Consider the following 14,166-nt stretch of genomic DNA (forward strand, 5'->3'; position numbering starts at 1 on the left):
AATTGAGCAGAAGATCCACCATGATGGGCTATACTAGTGCACGATTGAAACTCTGGAATGTATTTGTACAGTCTCTGGTAGGTTTATGTTAACATGCAGACTTGGCAAGAGCAGTCAGTAATAGCAAATGATTATGGAACATTTGAAAGCCCCGGATAAACAACCTCTTAAGAATTGGCAGACATCAATGGATCGTTAATTATTTTTATCATTTTCTTCTTTATACGATTAGCAATCCTGGTGGGAAATCAGGTGAGACAGTTTGGATACAATAAAAAAGGGCAATCTGAGCAATAAGAAATGAAGGGAAAATGGCACTTAGAAAATTGCTGACAAACTCCACTGTACTCTCAAATGCCACACTGATAAAAAGGATTTAGACGAGTAGCCGGACAGACTGAAATGTGACTATTGTAAGCTTAGTAGAAAGCAGCAATTCATTTTGTTTGGCATAAGTGCCAGCTTTAACAATAGTCTCTTAAATAAATGTAATTCTTTAATAACACTGTCCACAAAACCAAGTGTTTGTTATGTTGTGAGGAGGTGTAAAGAAAGTAATTACTCTGGATTTTAATAAGACATGCTGTGAGTTGTTGACCAATATTTCACATTGGACAAAAGTGTTACTTCAAGTTGTGAAAAACAGCCATAAAAAGTATGGAAGGGAAATCTTTAAAAGGGCATACAAGGGAAGGAGCTAAGATACAGTAGCTGGCCTGGATTTTCCCTTCAAGATACATGCATGAAAAGAGCTCTCCAGATGCAGAGTCCCTTCACAGCTCTTGTGAAATCTGTCCTTTTGACCTCCAGACCTTGTGGATGATGCTGTGCTAGTCTAGGTGTGGGAAAGGGGTGGAGACTGGGTGTGGGCTGTGGGAGGAGTGGGTGGGCAAGAAGCAGGGCTGGGAAGATGCTTATTGTGGATTCCCATGTCTGCGGGAGCTTACCTAGAAAAAGCAGATATAGTCTGAGGAGTTGTGGGGTGGGTCCTACATGGAAATGATGATGATACAGCCCCAGCCTATATTAGCTTTTCTGGGTATGATCTGCAGGATTAGAAGATGAAAAATGTGCACACCTCCTCCCAGCTAGTTGAAATACAGGTATATCAACCATATCCATATCTTCCATTACACATATAACACGTGAACATAAACATTATCATCTTACTTAGCATATTACAGCCTTTCTAACAGTACCTGACATGGCATATCTCACATGAATTATGATTTTGACATACTGATTTTAAATAATATAATAAATGCACTCCCCCCCCCCCCCCCCAATCTAGTCAGCGTGACAGATGCCATAGAGGAGCTGAACCCCCTTCTTCACAGAGGCTCTCCTCCAATGATCAGGTCCAATTGGTGGATCTCCACAAAAGGTTTAGGAGATTTACTCCCCTTCTCCTGGGAGATTTAAGGATCCTGCAGTAAATTCATCATGCATTTATTATTTAGAGTACTGTAATGAAATCATCCAGGTTAAACCCCTCACTACTGAGTGCAGTTCCTCAATCATCAGTTCATTCAAATGGCTGACAAATAAGTTGCTGCTTTTGATAATCCAATGTCCATTTCTCCTAAAGGGTTTTGACTGATTCCTGTTCTTCTAACAAGAAAATCTCTATTACCTCATTTAGATAATATTGGTGTAGCTGAAATGTAAAGGTTTCCCCACTTCATAACACGTCCTTATATGCTATTTGCAGTAAAATTGAGATTTTGAAATAAATGTCTAAAGTTCTCTAGTCAGCTTTGAAAATCCCAACCCAACGGTCTGCAAAATGGTTGCTTACAATAGTGTTAAAGGATTTGAGATCACTGCTCTAAAATATTGTACTAATTTATCTTCTGAGGATAGACAATGACCAAAAGATAAACTCTAGCACTAGCTAATCTACAGATAATTTTTTCCAGCATAAAACTGAACATGGGTTTCCTCTCAATGACCAGGATTTCTTAACAAGCAAATATTCTATTAATCTAAAATCATAATTGAATGTAAAGGCATTTTGATGCACAAAGGTTTCCCAGCAACACAAGAACAAAGCATACAGCTTTTAAAGAAGCTTTTAGCAATCAAGGACTACAGAATTCTCTAGTAATCTCTAAATATTAAATCAATACATATATAACCTTTCAAGCAGCAGTTTGTATGTCATCCTCTCAAGCCCCATGAAAATATTCCAAAGAAAATGTCGGTATTGGACTCTCTTTAAGCATCTACAATTATCAAAAGCTGTGTCTACAACAGGGCATTATGAATTTGACAACCTGCAGCAAGCACATATAATTGCACTGTCAAATTGTGACTAACTAAAAGCAATGATTTCATTTACCGTTATCATCTTGCACAAGCTGGCATGTTGCACTGCTTGCACCACTATAAGAATGCTCATCAGTCACAATTAAGCATATTTGGGAAGTGAAATTAGCTGGAAAGATGCTTTGAAAAGAGAAATCATTACAACCAATATAATACAGGGTGTTTGGTTTTCAGGGACATTTGACACAAAGAAGACATTCACGGGCAAATTTTCTCTGGTACGTGGATTCCCTTTATATATAAAAAAAGAAAACCATACACACAAACCTAAAGTCAGATCCTCAGCTGGGGTATCTGGCATAATTCCACTGATGTCAGAGGAACTACCTGATTTACTCAACTGAGGGACTGTTGGTTGCGTGCCAGCTGATGTGTGCAAATCTGCATCTCAAGTCATTGCAATATTACAGCAAAACAAGCGATGAGCTCTGCAAGATGTACGCACCTACACACAGATACCAGTTGCCACTCACCCTTTGCCTATCTTGTCTATTTAGATTGTGAACCTTTGTGATTTTACTATGTGTTTGTACAGTGTCTAAAACAATGAGACCCCAATTTCAATTCAGTCCATAAGCCCTGCTATAATGCATTGTCTTGTGCACACCACAGTCCTATGCTGGTAAGTGCAATTTTGTCTTTGTACAGAAGCCAAATAGAGCAGGCAGTAAACATGGAACCATCTGCAGACTGCCCCAGCAATCACTTGAAAGAAAGGAATAATCCTGTCTCTAACTTCCTAACCATTGTTTTGAGTGTGTTGTTTGCTGCTGAAAACTGCGGGGTACCGATTTGAGACTGTTCCTCCTGTCTCATTTTTTGTGGTACCCAAGAATGATCTTAAATCACATTCTTAGCAGGCAAGGAATTCTCTTTATCTGCTAACTCACCCAACCCATTTTTTCATCATAATTCTACATTCAATTCTGTTCATACTTCTTCATTTTGACAGTTACCTAAACATCTGAAGTCTATTCACTTATCCTGTACTATAATCAATAATTCATTCCCCTAATAACTCCCTAAAAATGATGATGATAAATAATTTCATTCTCCCTTAGTTTAAAATAAAGTCCATATTAGTTTAATCAACTGGGAATTATTAATACACCTTACTTAACTGAGATTTGATTTTGATTCTGACAACTGCTTGATATCTTTTAAATTGTGGTAAATAAATGCCATCCATATTGCACCTAACCTTCTACTAATGGAAGCTACGTTTTCCATACCTTGTAGAATATTTTGTAAAACCTTTCCCTCACACAGAGGCATTTGTCTTTTTGTATAATGTTTCTGCTGAACAGCGTTTATGGATAGGCACACCAGTAAAAAGGCTGGTGGAGTGATTCCACTCTGAGTTCTGGGTGCTCAATATTGAGAAGCAAAGTCAAGTTTGAGGGTCTTAGCTTATGATTCATGAAGTTAAACTCACATTAAGGTGACCAGACTTCTGAGTCTGGTCTTTTTTCCTACTTTATTTCAAAATAGCCTAAAAAATTTTCTACAGATTCCTGTCTTTTAGAAGTCTCACAGGGTTAGATATACCCATTTAGTATCTTGGGAGCTTGAAAGAGTTACCCATAGATGGTAATGGGGGCAAGGGGAATGACGTTAATTTTGTTTTTATAGATGTAGATGATATTGGTGCATTCCTCTTGCAAATGCAGCATAACATCTGCTTTACATATTTGCATCTGTTGCTTAGACTTCTTGCATTAGGCTATCTTTCCCTGGTAAAGACTTTGAAGGGAGATAAGTTACTATAAAGACTGGGGTAGAAGAAAGTAGGATATATTTTGCTCACAGAGAACACAAACATTGACAAACTTAAGAGGTGTCTAAATAGTTTGGGGAATTTAACAAATTATGCTCTGCAGTTGAATTAAATTGATGGTCCTCTAGGATTTGTATGATTGTAATTGAACATAAGACTTGTATTTTGATGAATGTTTGTGGGTGTCCACTACAGAATTTTTGAGTAAAGGAGACAGAGCTTCTGGAAGAGCCCTTTTTAACATTGATAGCACATCTCAAAATGCACTATACTATACAGTGTGATTGAATGAGAGGTTGCTGGAGTTCCCAAAATAAACATGGCCTTGCCCACTAGTCTATGCCTATCTGTCAGAGCCCGAATCCAAATGCACAGGTCTCTTCCTGTAACTGGGTTGTCTATGTGGTGCCCCCTTGAGGCCTGTCAGGGCACTACTCCCTACACTGCAAGTCCCTGCCACCTCTCACAAAACTAATGCCGTCGTGCCTTAGACCTCCAGCAATGGTATACTTGAGTGCCACCCCTTCTGGGGCATCAGAGTCCAAAACAAAAAAGGAAATCATCAACTTCAAAACCAGGATCATCCACAAGTTCTTTGGTGGGACCCTGTCTTCTGCTATGGACTTGTCTCCAAGCAGCTAGTCCCTTTGTGTCAGTCTCCCTGGGCCTAGTCAGCCCATCCACCAAATAGGTTATCCAGGTAGCAAGTTGCCTCAGGCTCTTGGCTGGAACCAGCCTTCCCTTATCAAAGAGATAGCAGAGCTGTGCTCTCCTTCCTGGTCAGTCCTGAACTGGGGCTAGGTCTCTCCACTTTAACTCCCCTATTTTGGCTGCAGGTATAGAGGGGCAGCTTTTCTTAGGCCCCACACTTCAATGAGTGGGTTATCTGCCCCATCGCATTTTAATTTTAGGAACTGACTATCTCATATTGTTTGTGATATCCCAGGAAAAAGAGTCACATTCAGGGAGCTGTGTCTTTCAACTTTTTTTTTCTTACAAAGAGAGCGGAAAATGAGGACCTATTAGTCCCCCCAATTTACATGGATGGCTTTAAGCTGCCCAGACCTCCGGATCATAATAAATCCTGTTTTAAATTCACAGAGCGCTTATAAAAAAGTGCTGAATCGATTTAGCCATTTCTTTATTTAAAATGGTGTTGCACGCATGAATTTCAGCAAGCCTGCTGGGGAAAATTATACTAAAGTGGGCTAAAAGTGTTCTTTAGGTCCTGAGACTTAAGTCTCCTCCCAGCAGGACAGCTTACACAAGCCTGTTAGAAAAATGCTTGTAATTCAACAACAAATCTGAATTCACATTGAGTATTAAACCGTGGTATAGTCTGAAATGACGAACAAACAATCACTTGCAGATATATCCCATAACAATACTAGAGCTCACATTAATCATGTGAGTGAGGACGATGGGTGACCTTTTCTAATAAGAACGGAGGCATCTAAAAGCAGCCATTAAATTTCACAGTAGCCCTATTTACTGTACATCTGCAGCATTCATCATCAGTGAGATGTAAATGTCCTCATACTGCTGACATTTGCCAATCATCCTTCACTGAGGGAGATTGTTCTGAAGTGTGTAGGATGCTTGTTCCGCAAATACTGGCAACACTTATTGGCTGTTTCGGCGTCTTTTCAGCCTTCTAATGAAAGGAGAGCAGCTGTTGATCAACCCAGGTTAATAAACCTTGGAAAAACGTTAAAGCTAGCTTGGTTTTTAGGGCTTTTTTAAGCACAAAAGTTGAAGATGATTGTCTCATGTGGAACCATTACTTTTTCAAGAGTCAAGTCTACAAAGCCACTAGTAAGATTTATATACTTTGGATTTACATCAAAACTCACATGCACACAGATCCGGTTCACTGGGAGGTTGTAATAAATGGCGACTGTTATACTGAAATGTGGGCATAGCTTCAACTGAGGGACTGAAATGATCAGATATTCTGACAATATATGTAAAGTAACCTAGTGTTTGGGGAATATTTTCTCTTGACAGATGTATTAAGACCCCAGGGTTACCTCACCCTCACTTTGAAACATTATAGACCTACAACTCCCACAACATCCAGCTTCACTGGCACTTCACTTGTGGCTACCCTATTAAATTTCCTGCTTTTGATGCTTTCACAGCTTGCAAAAGTGGATCCAAAACCTCAGCTAGAAGTTTGCTGAGCATACAGGATCCTGCAAAACCCTTTACTCTTTCTGATGGGTCTGCCCCACATTTTGTCTAATGGCCCCAGGTTGTGATTAAGAATTGGACAGCAATGATTTTTCCTGCTCCCTCGTGGTCTTCTTTGATAAAATCACATAGCAGATGGTAGCAAGATGACAGTCACAGCATCTGATCTCTGCCACCATCTTAGACCCTTTCCAATTAAGCTTCAGACTGGTTAAGGGACAGAGTCAGTCCTGGTATCATTGATGGATGTCCTGCTTGTGGCTATAAGGAGATAGGAGACATCCATGCTAATATTACTTTGCCTTTTAGTGGCTTTTGACGTGGCTGACTTGCCTGTGAGACTTTAGGTGCATGGATTTTTGCGTTGATGTCGTCTTTCATTCTTCTCTGACAGGTCAGGGACTTATGATGGGCAACTACATTTTCTCCCCACTAGCTGTTGCCCAGGAAATCTTCTAAGACTCCATCTCATTTCTCTTATTCAGTGTCTATGTAAGAATGTTAAGGATGGTCATGAGACTTCACAGATGATGTCATCAATATGCCCATAACAGTGTGCCCTGTATCATCCAGAGTAGAAATTGGAATCTGAATGAAAGGAACCAAGTTCAAGTCAGTGAAGAGGGGAAAACCTGGTGCATCATGGGAGATCCAGCCCAGGGACCCCAGCATACAGAGGATGAGGCAAAAAACCAAAAACACCACAACTCCCTTGAGGCACTACCATATCACTTCTGAATCATAATTTTTGGTTTTCAGCTAAAAGTATTAGGCCAAAACTTTTCAAGTTTTGATTTTTTTCACTGAAAAGTCAGCCTTTCTGTAGGGGTGTGACACCCATTTTCTGATCCGTTCTACTGACCACAGGCAGTACCACCCATCAGAAGACGACTTGTTCGGTTTTGGTTCAATTCCCATTCTCCCCCACCCCTCCAGCTTCACTCTCAAACTGCCCCAACCTGCACTTCCGCTATGAGGGAGGAGAAAATCCAATTACAGACTGGTCCTCTTGGGCATAGAGATGCACACCTGGCCTGCTGCAATGGCACTAAAGAGCTCACTCAATATGAAGGAGCTTGCAGACATTGGAACTAAGTAACCTCAAAGAATAAAGTCGCGACCATTAATATACATACCTGGTGCTTTAATGGGACCTATTTCACAAAGCTGAAAACCAATTATAAGCCGAATCAGTTGGGAAGAAGGATTTAATCAGAAAAAATGTTTTTAAATGATTCCCAATTATCATTTGTACTTTACTAGATACCCCAAAAAGCCACAATCCCCCAACTGAGAAAGAAGGCTGTGCTGGTTAAAAAAACACCTGGTTTAGAGGGGAAGTGAAAACAGCTGTAAAAAACAATAATAAAAAATAATGTACAACAAATGGAAAAAATGGGAAGCTGATAGTAATTAATATAAATCAGAAGTTAGATATTGTAGAAAATGGATCAAGAACACAAGGAGAAATCTATGGCCAGCAGAGAGAAGGAGAATAAAGAGTTTTTAAATATATTAGGAACAAAATGAATCCTGACAATGGTATTGGTCCATTGCTAGATGAAAATGGTAGAATTATCAATAATAATGCAGAAAAGGCAGAAGTGGTCAATAAACATTTCTGTTCTATATGTAGAGAAAAACAGATGATGCAGTCTTATATGGTGACAACACTCTTTTCATTCCACTAATATCTGTTTAACATCCTCCAGAGAAACTACTGATCTTAGACATTTTTAAATCAGCTGGCACAGATAACTTGCACTCAAGAGTTTTAAAAGAACTGGCTAAAGAGCTTGTTGGACCATTAATATTGATTTTTTTCAATAAGTCTTGGAACACTGGAGAAGTTCCAGAAGACTGGAAGAAACCTAATGTTGTGCTAATTTTAAAAAAGGATAAACAGGATGACTGTTATAAAACCCCAGGGTTACCTCACCATCACTTTGAAATATTATAGCCATACAACTCCCACAAGATTCAGCTTCACTGACACTTCACTTGTGTAATTACAGCCCTGTCAACCTGACATTAATCCCAAGAAAATGGAGTGGCTGATATGGAACTCAATTAATAAAGAACTAAAGGTAATGTCACTAATGGAAATCAACATGGATTTATGGAAAGTAGACCCTGTCAAATTAATTTGGGTTTTTTTGGGTTTTTTTTTGGTGAGATCACAAATTTGGTTGGTAAAAGTAATAGTGCTGATGTGGAATACACTTGGACTTCTGTAAATCATTTGATTTGGTACAGCACAATATTTTGATTAAAAATTAGAATGATATAAAATTAACATGACACACATTAAATGGGTTAAAAACTGGCTAACTGATGGTCTCAAAATGTAAACAGGGAATCCTCATCAAGCAGGTCTGTTTCCAGTAGGGTTCCGCAGAGATCACTCTTGCCTTATGCTATTTAACATTTTTATCAATGACCTGGAAGAAAACATAAAATCATCACTATTAAAGTTTCTAGATGACCCACAAATTGGGGGAAAGGTAAATAATGTCTAAGACAAATCACTGATTCAGCGTGATCTAGCTCGCTTGTTAAACTGGGCACAAGCAAACGATATGCATTTTAATACAGCTAAATGTAATGTATACATATGGGAACAAAGAATGTAGGCAGGATGGGGGACTATATCCTGGGAAACAGTGACTGTGAGAAAGATTTGGAAGAGGTGGAAGGGGAGAGAGAGTCAGCTGAACATGACCTCACAGTATGACACTGTGGCCAAAAGAGCTTATACGATCCTGGGATGCATAAACAGAGGAATCACGAGAAGGCATAGAGAGGTTATTTCATTTGTGTTTGTCTCTGGTGTGACTGCTGCTGGAATGCCGCATCCAGTTCTGGTACCCGCAATTCAAGAAGGATGTTGATAAATTGGGGAGGGTTCAGAGATGATTCATGAGACTGATTAAAAGATTAGAAAGCATGCCCTATATTGATTGGCTCAAGGAGCTCAGTCTAACAAAGGTAGCAGAACCAAAGTAGTTTAAAAAGTTAGCCTATGGCACATAGAGTAAACAACTGTTAAAATCAACTTGTTTTTTCTTTTTTGAGTTTTACATGCATTTTGTGCTGGGTTTTTTTGCCTTCCCCAAATGTAAATTTTACATTATAGTTGCTCTTTCTCTATAGAAAACAGAATACAGACTCTATGATTTGTGCTTCAGAAATTCTAATACCTGCTGTATTATCCCTGTTTCACTAATGGGATATACAGTATAAGATGGTTTTAGTTTGAGCTTCAGAATAATTCCACACCGAAACAGCATTAATGAAATGTCAACCATCTTTATCATTCATTGTTAATCCTTTCCCCTTCGGTTCTCAACTTCCTGCCTAGCTTATTTCAATATCCCAGATATACGTTGTTCTGTATAATAATACTTGCATGCTGTCAGACTGTATATTTCAAATAACAGGATACTTACACCTAACTCCTGAAAGAGCATTTAATGCACTACAGAAAGCCTCACAATGCCATTGGAGTTCTGCCAGAAAGATTTAATGAATGATGGGCCCTGTCTCTCTCTCTATTTGACTTTTGGGCACATCTGCATTTTTATGTAATTATTTGAACATAGACAGCTGAGTATGTTAGCAGTACTGTATTCATCATCAAGAAAGCCCAAATATGTCAGTGTGCTGGCATCTAGGCAGACTTTAGATAATGGCCTAGTGATGGGGGATTTCAAGAGAAGAAAGAAGGAGTCTCTTCTTTTGGCTATATCTGTTAACTAACTGCGCACAAGTGCGGTTAGAGCTACAGACTTTGCAGCCCCCAAAACTGGGGAATGAGCTTAACTTGGTTCGACTAATCCTGAAATTGCTATTTCGTTGCCTCTAAAGTTTCTGCATTCAGGGCAGTTAGCGTCACTGAAAACTTGAGGGCTGTTCCTGGAAGTTTGCAAAGAATGCCGCTAGAGCAGAAGTACAGGATGCACACAACCATCAGACTCCCTGGCAGTAGCCTTATGACTCTGAAGCCATAAAATTGACTACAAACACAGATGTAGGACTGGAAAACTGCTTTACATGAATGTGCAATTACACCGCAGTACATGAGACTTATAAGAACTCAAACACACCTGAGAAGTGTCACTTTCTAATGTTGGCCATAACACATACATTGGGTCATATTCTGCTATAATTTGTGTGGGCAGAATTTGACTCTATTTTGGCACTGGGTTCTATTCCATTTGAGTGCCTGCACAGAGGGGAAGAAGAAAGCACATGCATTACACCATCCTTTTTGCTGCTATCGAGACAAGGCTCATCGACCCATGCTGTAACCTCAGAATCTTTGGTAGGTGAGGAAGGCTGCAGAAAACATCTGGTGATTCAAACGGTAACAAATGTGAGGCAAAAATTAAACTTACCATCCAGATTGGCAACTTGTCTTATTGTTTGTAAGAGCTTGAAGGTAAACTTGAGCTAATATCTGCTTAGGCCCTTGGTTTGAGGAAAGACTAGAAAAGATAAGCCAACAGACAGGAGGAAACAAAGCTACCAAAACACCTTATTTTTTTCCTAATGTTACAGGACAACAACAGCCTGGGACTGATGAGGATACAGCTTCTAGCCCCACCTGACTTTTCCCTTTAAATTAATACACTAATTGGTCATATATATGTGATAATTTTATGAAGTATGTGGCGGCCTCTACTGGTAAACTGAAAATGCTACATTAATGTGTTTGCACAGCGTTCCATCAGCTCTGAATGGGTAGGAGACATGAATCTTATGGACTTGGCTGATGAGTCTTCAGAGGTATCATATCTGGTTCCATTCATGCTTGTTGTTTCCTCTGTAAGATAAATTTGGAGATAAATTAATTCATCTGTTCCAACCAAAGGGGTCCTTTTCCCCCAACTGTAACTCCCATTAATGTTGATGAGAGTTTATCTCATATATTTTGGGGAAAATATGACTCTTCTCTACAGTGGGTTCTACTTGAAAGGGATACAGAGGTGTGGCCATTATGATTTTTATCTGTTTTACACAGTATCTTAGTTTCTATCCTATGGAGTTTTTGCGATGAGTCTTTAGATAGATGTTGAAGATAATTTAGTTAAAAACTGGTTTCACTTGGTTTCCTGAATCATTATTTTGTGGTGAGGCATTTGTCTCATCATTCTGAATTCATCTTGCATTTCTTGCTTTAGCATGTGTCATAAGTTCATTTGGTATTCAAGTGAATTTTACGCACCCCATTGTAATTTATTATCAAGGAAACAATAATTAATGGATATTTAAAAGAATGTTACTGCTTGTGCCCAGACTGTTAACACTTTATTTGCTCCATCATTAATTAATTTGCTATATCTTTATAGCGTTCTATTATATCACAATAGACATTCAGTCATAACTTCACATTTAGATCATGGGTACTTAAATAAGTTGTTTCTTTTCCTTTCTTGATTATTCTGAATCTGCATAGAGTGGCAATTTCACTTTTATTTTTCCTTTTTTTTAAGAAGAGGGAAAGATCTTAAGTTAACACTAAACAGTGGGCAATCAATGTGACTTAAGGGGGAGGGAACTGGACTGGAGTCAGATGAGTTGGGGTTGTTCCTTGCTCTGCCACTTATTGGGCTAGGGGACGAAGAAAAGGGGAGAGAAAATTCTTGACATTATAACAAAATTCTTTACCACCACCATCAGACAAATTTTCAAAATGTTCACATTTTAAAATTCAAAAGTCAACCACCTGTGGCTGTGTGACTGCGGGCAGGTCATTTCTCCTCCCTTCGCATCAGTTGTCCCATTTGTGAAAAAGGGTAGTGATACTCACTTTCGTTAGTAAAGTGTTTTGAGACTGATGGATAAAAGGCCGACATAAAGGCTAATCATTATTAGAACAATCAGCGTGAAAGAGCAGAATTTCATGAATCTGTGCTCTTACCTCCTTTTTTCCTCCGAGGTACTTTAAAGTGTTTTTAAGAAGAAAAAAAGTCATCTTCCCTCATTACCATTCTTAACATGCCAGCCTGGCTTTGTGCTTGTGACCGACCCACTCGCTCATTTGCATGCATGTGTACGGGAAAACCCTGGAGCATGGTCTCTTCCCCTCTCACCCTGAATCCCATTTTACTTTAGCAGTACTTGATCGGAAGAGCCACTGTTAACTTTTATCTGAGGCTTGCTTTTTACTCCAAGCTTAATTGGTGTATTCAGGTTGCTTGCTTGGGAGGAATAGCAATAAAGTTCATGAGCTGTGTGGGGCTGGCTAGCTACAGAGCTTGATTTGAAATCAACACATCAATGCAAACAACAATCGCAATGGGTGGTCTGTGCTTTTTCCAGCAGACTTCACTCTAGTAGGAAAATCTCATTGCTGAAGCCGCACAGCTGACCAGTAGAACTATAGTAATACACCACAGAACACAGCTCCACTTAACATAAAGCATTTATACTTGCTTTCTTTATAAACAAATCTAAGTTTATTTAACAAAGATTTACAGAGAAGTGAAAGATCGCAAGCAGAAACATTCGGGGTGGGGGTGGGGGAAGGTGACACATAAAATAGTAAGATGCATACTTAAGCCTTAAACTTCATGTCATGTAGAGCAAATGTTTCATGCAAAATCCTTCCAGTGTGTTACAGCCAGGCTTGGCTGTGATCTTCCAGTCATGAGACAAGTCATACTGTCTTTTTGCCTCCTCAGTGGAAGGATGCATAGTTCTGTCTCTGTCCATACAGTTATAGTCCAAAAATCCATTGTCTCCACTTGTAAGCAGGATAGCCACCACTGCTTGTGTTTTCCTTTCTCAGATCTCCCCCTGGAGACTTGGCAATCATTTGATTTGCCCTTTGCTCAGCTTGTGAACCATACAATACTTAATCTATATGTAGACAGACTGATTTGATAAACCTTTGCTGTCTCAAAGAAACTTGTTTATCAACTTTTGGTGACCGCCCCAACTCTCTGATCTGAAGAGCATAATTTTCAGCATAGATGCAGATCTCCTCACACATTATCCATATATACATTTTGCGGTGATTATGGTGACCAGTGTGAGACAGGCTTTCAGTAGAGACCTTACATTACATTCTTTGGTGAACTTGTAACCCTTATGCTCCCCTGTGCTCTCTGCCAGTTGGCATCAGAATCCTTGGGGCACAACTGCTAGGTGTCCCACACAAACACTTGCATGAGTGAGTGAAAGGGTGCAGAGAGCCTGTGACTCCACCTTCCTCAACGTGCCCCATGGCCTGGCTATGCCAGCACATTAGAGCATACATTGCAACAGGTACAGGCCTGTTGCAGCTTATGCCTTCCCCAGAGCAACAGCGAGACCATGAGTTCCAATCTTCCTCCAGAGCTTCCCCAGGGGCAGGACAGCACTGCACAGGCCCTTACTATAGGCTAGACTGCAAATGGACCATCTAGCCACTATGTAAGTAAACCATCAGCCTCTTTTATAGATCTCCAATGCATTTATTCTTCCCCTTGTTCCTCTGCTGTGTTCCCGCTCAACAGCGCAAAGAAAGCAACGTTCAAAACAATCTGTGGCACTGAAAAATACCTGTCTGTAAAAGCTAATCATAATGAGGCTATTCCAATAAGCAACAGTTTCCCAGCCATGATGCGCTTCCAACAGGAAGACATTTTTAAGTTACATTGTGCTGTGAATTGTCTTGAGAAAAGCCATCTGGCTGAAACGTTGACATTCGGAAGCTGCATCTTCTGGATGTAAGTTTTAATCATCTTGGATAAGATGATCAATCTGGAATGCAATGTAATTCAGATGTCTGAACACTACTGATCACCTAGAAAATCACAGGGAATGTGTGCCTGTCATAGAGAATCTGCTCCTTGACCCGCAGCTCCTTCCCTGAACTGTGA

The 14,166-nt window shown here is 39.7% G+C and overlaps 1 long non-coding RNA gene across 1 annotated transcript in view; it reads left to right on the plus strand.

Moving 5' to 3' along the window:
- LOC137151485 (uncharacterized) overlaps positions 1-11,104 on the plus strand; it is a 43,010-nt gene extending 31,906 nt beyond the window's left edge. The window contains exons 2-3 of the long non-coding RNA XR_010919284.1: positions 8,314-8,385; positions 10,859-11,104. This is a non-coding gene — a long non-coding RNA (uncharacterized lncRNA). The remainder of the gene's footprint in view (positions 1-8,313; positions 8,386-10,858) is intronic.
- The last annotated feature ends 3,062 nt before the right edge of the window (positions 11,105-14,166 follow it).

This window comes from Emydura macquarii, unplaced genomic scaffold, assembly GCF_026122565.2.
Source record: "Emydura macquarii macquarii isolate MOO-44397 ecotype Brisbane River unplaced genomic scaffold, CSIRO-AGI_Emac_v2 contig_212, whole genome shotgun sequence".
NCBI lineage: Eukaryota > Metazoa > Chordata > Testudines > Chelidae > Emydura > Emydura macquarii.